The following is a 7,557-nucleotide window of genomic DNA, read 5'->3' as shown; positions in this document are numbered from 1 at the left end:
GAATGTGTAGACTGGTGAAATTTGTATTGATTTTTTTAAGTCCAGAAAATGCAATTGAACAGAGCATTTTATGGAAGTTAAGAAATAATTGAGTAAGAATGCATCATATTAAACTAATCTTTCTCCTTTAATAGGATTAGCAAACTGGTAGACAAGTGTTATAACATATGTTACAGTTGATAGGGCATTTATTTGTTAACCTTATATAAACTCCACAAGTGATTAGTCTATTTTTTCATATTGCTGCAAAAAACAAGTATGACTGTTGTTGGCAGAGAGCAGGTCCACAATAAATATTTGTTGAGTGAATTAATGAATAACTTTGTGATCAGAGATGTGGTTTAGACAATCACACAGGTTAATTAAGACTGAGAGTGTTGACTGTAGGATTGATGTGAATCTGGAGCAAAATCTCCAGTTGTGTGTCCTTTTTGATCTTGTCTGATACAGTCTGGATGAGAAAAAGACAGTGTGGATGGTTATAAAATTTTTATTTGATATACGAACAAAATGACCTTGAATCAGAATAAATAGAAAAGCCTGCATTTCCATTTAAATTTAACTATACAAATATAGAGTCCAGGAGGTTAACAAAAGATAAACTCATTGTGATGCCAAAGGCATACCTGTAAAAAATTAATCCAGTTATAATTCTATGTCAAAAATGCTCTAGTTTAGGGTGGTATTACTGTCCTGTGCACTGATGTGAACACATTTGGAATATTTTGTTCAGTTTTGTGCACCTTTTGGGAAATTAGATGATGATTATCTGGAAAATGGTAACTAAGAGCTCCAGACTGCTGAGGGAAATGAGGATGGTGAGCATGAAGAATGAGAGGCATCTGAAGAAAATTACAGCATTGTCAAATATAACAAACAAAAAGATCACTGTCTGGTATATTACAGAACTCCCCGCCTTACTGAAGAGGTTGGACTCACTGACCTTTAAGATATTGTCATACTCTTAAGATTTCTCTGCATTTCTTGTTCTAAAGGAAACCTAGACAGTTTTATATAAAGGATACAAAGGATAAAATTAACATTTTATTCTTCCTCACTAGTAGCAGTACCACAAAAGCAATCAGTTCCTCTTCAATTGAATCTTTTCAGTAAGATATTTTCATTTCAGAATCTTGTTGAGCCAAACATATTTTTTTCCTTATAAATAGTTGTCTACCTTGAACCTGAAGGAGAGTTTATAGTTAATGGATTCAAATTCACTGTGTATAATCTTATCTTGCCTACATTTATGAAATATGAATATTTTCCAAGAAGATAAATTTACATTCAACCAAAATAGTTGATGAGGCATTGTACTCTAGAGTTTTTAGATTTGGTTTCTCAAATTTCCTAAATGAAAATGTAAGCTATAATTTTATGTGAATCAATTTGACACAGTCACTAGTTAATATATATACCAGTTCAACACACAAAAATGGTTCAGGTATTCAAGTTAGAATAACTACTACTAAAACAGTGAAGCCAAATTATTGTCTTTATTTAAAATACTTTTTAATGGTCTTCTTTCCTATAAGTATATAATATAAAAATGGAATTAAGCCAGAGTTTATGCTTATGTCTGGCAAGTATTTCTTTTTGATACTTAAAGTTTCACTAATAATATTTATTTCAGATGAAATCCTTGTAAGTACATTGTTTCTGATGTTTTGCCAAAATAGTTACATGGTTTATACCTTTAATGAGAAGATTCAGTTAACTAGAATTAATATTAGAAAAAAAAAGATTTACATATGTAATTACATTTGAAATTTTGGGGGTTTTTAAAAGATTCATAGTGATATTCTGTTAAATAGATTATAAACATGTTTTGTGTCTTAGAAGGCTTAATCTGTTTGTCAGCTTAGCTGTAAATATGATGTGCATCTAACCACCACCATCCATATACCTAAACTCTGATATCTTAGAAATAATACGAAGCAAAAATCTAGACTTAGGGACTTCCCTGGCAGTCCAGTGGTTAAGACTCCAAGCTCCCAATGCAGGCGGCACAGGTTCGATCCCTGGTTGGGGTACTAAGATCCCACATGCTGCACGGTGCGGCCTTAAAAAAAAACAAAAAATCCGGACTTAAATCTACTTTCAACATATACTGACTATAGAAATGCCTTAGTGTTTGCACAAAACTATAAATAATGTGGGCCTAAACTAGAAGAATTAGTTAATTGGATGACTAAGTATCTATAAAATGAACCTTTTGAACTGTAATTCTGTTTATTATTTTCCAAACTTAATTTCCTCACTTCTAAATTTCTGCTGTTTTAAATTTAAAACAATAGTTTTAAATAGTAGGAGTAACTGATAGGCAGTCTCTTTCCTTCCCTTGGAAGTAGGCATTTAACCCCAGGCCAAACACTAGATTTTTAGGAAACTAAAAGATGTTTTGTGAAACTACTTTGTAACTTAAGGGTGACAGAGGTGGCTTTGGAGAAGGAAAAAAAGGAAGAGAAGAAGAGATACCTTCCAAGTGTGGTTAACTGCTGCTGTAGTTTTCTACCAAAGATTAGTATGTTATCCATACTATTCAGCAGTGATAAGAACAAAGGGAAAACCTAAAAGAGGGAAGGGGATTTAAAGTGGTGGTGTGAGTGTGGGTTGTGTAAGATTTTTAGAAGCGATGACTAAGAAATACCTTATTACTGAAAGTTTCTGTGTAAAGATTGGAAAGACTGAGGAAACCAGCAGTGGGAATGGCAGGCAAAAGAGCATTTGAGGCAGAGGAAACAGCATGTGCAAAGGCCCCAAGGCAAAATCGTGCTTAACAAATAAGGGAGAAAATGTAGATGTGTAGAAGCTGAAGTCAAAGAGGTAATGGGGACCAAATCTTATAGTTAAGGACAGTTATGAACTTTGGTTCTTACTCCAAGTGAATTGGGAAGCCATTGGATTTCTGCATAATCAGTTCTTCTTTTTACTATGTAAAATAATCTTTTTTATTGCCTTTATCTTCTCTTTTTTCTTCCTTGATTTCCCTTTAGTACCTTTTACTTTTAACTGTTAACTCAGACTGTTAACATTTGTATCTCATGCAGTTCTTACATTTCTGTTGACCTTACCTAGAAAGGTTTTTGCAGCTTTTGAAATTGACAGCAGCTGGTTTCTAAATTCTTCTCCTCCTTCTTCCTCCCACCCCCTCCCCCTGCTCTCTCCCCCTCCCTCCTTTCCCTCCTCCTCCCCCTCCTCTTCCTTCTCCTTCTTCTCCTTTTGTAGTAAATATATTTTAAATATATTCATTTAGCTGAGCCTTGAAAGAAATACAACTTTCTGTACTTATCCATGGTGGTTCTCGTGGACCAAGGATATTCTTCTGCTGTGAATGCTGAATTCTCTGATACTGGATTGTTTTGCGTGTTCCATTTCAAAAGGCACATTGTGTATAATTCAGAATTATTCCATAGTTCAAAGCCACACTTCATGGAAATTTCCTCAAAATCAAGATATAATTCTTTCTGTTACTCTTCTTAGAACTATTCTATTTTTTTGTTGGTGAGTATCTTTCTCAAAATTTCCTTATTTGCATATTCATGAAGTGTTTTTAACATATATAAGGCATATTTTAAAACATATGCATATACATTTAAAACACATTTAACATATTTACAACAGTAACTTTATAGTTTGTAAACTGTGTATATAATATAGGTGCATAAAACACTACCAATTGACCATGTTAACCCAGGAGCTGCTCTACTAATTTCCAATCAAAAAACTAACCTGTAGATGTATCATTTCACGTGCACTAGTATGACTAAAATTTAAAAGTCCAAAACCTAAAAGTTTGTGAGGATACAGAGCCACAGGGACTCCCATGCCCTCCTGCTGGAAGTTTCACATGGTACAATGACTCCAGAAAACTGGCTGCTTCTTATACAGTTAAATCTATATCTACTCTATGATCCTGTAGTTCTATTTCTAGGTACTGATCCTCAAAAAGCTAAAACATAGGGCCACAAAAAGACATATTCAAGATGGTTTACAGCACTTACATTCATAATTTTTTTAAAAAAATGGTACTGACCTAAAACCCCAAAACAGGAGAATAACTAAAAAATAATGGTATTTTCATACAATGAGATACTATTTAGGAATACTGAAAAATGGTACAACAAGAATAACTTTTAAAATTACTGTGTTAAATTTATGATGCTAATTGAATCAAGGTAGAAATAAGCAAAAGGAATGTGTGATGATAGAAATCAAAACAGCGGTTGCCGGTCTGGAAGGCAGAAATAGACACAGATGTAGAGTACACATAATCATATTACATAACAGACCATTGATCATGAATATATACAACTGTTTTCAGATATATTATGATCCAAAGGGAGACAATGGAGAAATCAGTTAAGAACATAAACTTTGGAATAAAACTGCCTGATTTTATGTTCTAAAAGAAATACTTCTTAGCTATGTAACTTTGATCAAGCACCCTAACCTCTCCATGTCTCATTGTGTTCATCTATAAAATAAATAATTGTAGCCAATGCTGAAGGTCGTTATGAAGACTAAATTAAGTGTTAAAGGGAATTATGATATAAAGCATAGTATCTAATGGCCATAAATAATTATTAAATAAATGGCTTGTATTCCCTAATACTTTAAAAGAGTAAGCTTCATATCCATTTATCTTGATAGGTTTCAGACAGATATTAAATAAATAGTATACATACTTTTATTCCTTAACACTTAAAAAAGAATAAACTTTATACCCATTGATCATTATAGTTTTTAGATGGATATATAGCTTGGATTAACTCTAATAACTTAGTCTAAATAACTTATGCTCTAAAAGATTAGGGCTTCCCTGGTGGCGCAGTGGTTTAGAGTCCGCCTGCCGATGCAGGGGACATGGGTTTGTGCCCCGGTCCGGGAAGATCCCACATGCCGCGGAGCGGCTGGGCCCGTGGGCCATGGCCGCTGAGCCTGCGTGTCCAGAGCCTGTGCTCTGCAACGGGAGAGGCCACGGCAGTGAGAGGCCCGTGTACCGCAAAAAAAAAAAAAAAAATTATGTTTTAGGAGTGCCTTTAAGGAGCATATATCCTTCCAAGATTCCTGGAAATATCTGTTATAAGAAAAGCAGGGATAAATCCACCCTTTTTCTCCCTAATTTCCTTTTTTCCCAGCACTACTATCCACAGTATAGGAAATAGATTAAAAAAATATACATTTATCTATGTATGATTGTACTTTATCAGTGTTTGTGTAAACATGTAGATATATATTTAGGTGCAGCTTTATTTAAAGCATGCATTTAATTGAATTATTTTATCTATTTAATTATTTAAATTATTATTTAAGGCATGAAATGAATTGTCTACATGTTAACACAAACACTGATAAAGTACAATGGTATTAACTTTCTCCATGTGTACAGTCAAGTGCTGAGAAGGCCCAGTAACTGTAATACATGGTTTATGTATTAAATATGATTTAACTTCCATGAATGAATTTGCTAAAATTTGGTTTTTCAAGAGATTTTGACTAAGTGGAAAATTAGTCATTATCATTTGTGGGTCCAGAAGAGGTACCTTTAGAAGGAATTCTGTCCCCCAGGAAGCTGATAGACATCCTTCCTAGCATATCCGCTAAAGTTGAAACTGCTTGGTAATGAAGGGTTTGCAGACCTTTATTTAGCAGGTTACCCTTCTGATGTTCAAATTCATCTTTCCCTGAAGTCTTATTTTTGTCATTAATCTTTCCTTGAGGTTTCTCATCTTTTCCTGTGGCCTTGATATTGGATGTTTAAGATTCAATTTAAGTCTCTGAAGGCATCTTGTCTCTGTGCTTCTCAACTTCAGTGGCTGTAATTCTCAATCTCCACGACTATCTGCTCAATATTGTCCTTGCTCAAGCAGCTTTTGTCATTGGTGGTTATAATTCTTTCTTCAGTTCCTATCCTCTGATCCACCACAGATACTTTAAGGATACCATGGGCATTAGCATCAAAGGTGATTTCAATCTGAACAATGCCATGTGGCTCATAATGAATGCGAATGCCTGGGATGTCAAACCTTCCAAGTACGTTTTTCTCTTCATCATTGCCTCACCTTTATAAATCCAAATAGTTGTCAGAATGCAAAGTGAAAGCCTATATTTCCTTTGTGGAAATGGCGTTACACTTGATAAGAACAATTATGCCTTCATTATCAATTTCAACGCCACGGAAAAGATGAGTGACACCCAGAGACAAAAATTCCTAACGTTTTCTCATTTGTCTCCAGACAACTTGGCTTCCTGGGCAGCTGCTCCATCAACAGTATTCTTATTGAAGTTTATGTTTTTGCTTAATTATTTACCATTTAAGAAGTCCTGCAGAAGTTTCTGAGAGTTGGGGATACATATAATGTCATAACTATGACTTGTCAAGCATAAAGCTTTCTTTATGGGCAGGCTTCATGTCCACTTTCAATTCTTCAAAATGTTCATGACTTATGTACTTATTTATACAGGAATCTATCTCAGTACTGGTCTGAGTTTTAGTTGAGTACTTTAGCATGCTCACAAACTGTACAGAGGCAAGAAACAACAGTTTTGTCTCAATGTCCTTTTACACTTGCACATGAATTTGGTGATGAAATGGTTAACTATTTGGTTGTCCACTCAAGAGTGCACATAGTCGTAGAGTTGATTTAAAATATTTCAACCTTAATAGTAAGGTTGAATAGTAAGGTCATCAAGATGACCACTTTCCAGGTCAAAGATTAGCACACTTACTTTGGCCTCAATATCTTGTCCAAACCATGAGTGATAGATAGCAGTGACAGTTGGCTCATTGATGATTTCAGTCACAAAGAAACCAGCAAACATGCAAGCATCTTCATAACAGTGAGAATCACTAAAGGAAGTGATTCTATGACAACGTTGATGATAGACTTCTGAAATTTTCTTCATCTTTGTCAAAACTATAAGCATTATCTTCAGAGGATCTCCAGTGGAAATTCCACTTGAAATTGGTCAAATTGCACAGCATTCACCACCATGAATGTCCAGTGCTTCTTATCTGAAAGGGAAATTGCCTAACCAAATCCATACCCAATCATATGCTTACCATCAGAAATTCTGTTGGTGTGGTCATAGTAACATGGGTCTTTTCAGCAACACCAATCAATCAGGCTGTGTCAGGGAGTCAATATGACTTAGAATTGTCTTATTTCCCTGCTTATTGACAGTGGTCCTCATTTTTCCATGTTGGAAAACACCTATCCTGGAATAGATGGTTTCAAAGTTGTTGTCAACTGCTGGCATCTTTGACATATTTTCTAGGGAGGATAGATCTGGCTTATAGGAGAAAGATGTAGAGAAGACATTAGAGCTAGTGTCAAGTTCAGTCCACTGAAGATATTTTAAAATACAAAATGGAAAAGACATTCAAGAACAATCTTTTCAAACTGTTATCAGATTTGAGAATTTTACTAAACCCTACTTCAATGAAGATCCTAAGTGGAAAGTACTATTATTTCTACAATGCTGGGGAAGGAGGTGGAGGTGAGAGTGCCCCCCACTCACAGCAGTGGTGCAAAGGACCTAGGGGCGAGTCAA

General features: G+C 34.9%; 1 pseudogene; it reads right to left on the bottom strand.

The window, feature by feature from the left end:
• Positions 1-5,805: 5,805 nt before the first annotated feature.
• LOC113628948 (heat shock cognate 71 kDa protein-like) lies at positions 5,806-7,272 on the bottom strand (annotated as a pseudogene).
• Positions 7,273-7,557: the final 285 nt, after the last annotated feature.

The sequence above is a fragment of the Aethalodelphis obliquidens genome, unplaced genomic scaffold (genome assembly GCF_003676395.1).
Source record: "Aethalodelphis obliquidens isolate GAN/ISIS:26980383/991018 unplaced genomic scaffold, ASM367639v1 scaffold25, whole genome shotgun sequence".
In the NCBI taxonomy this organism is placed as follows: domain Eukaryota; kingdom Metazoa; phylum Chordata; class Mammalia; order Artiodactyla; family Delphinidae; genus Aethalodelphis; species Aethalodelphis obliquidens.
This window is presented reverse-complemented; position numbering and strand designations above follow the sequence as displayed.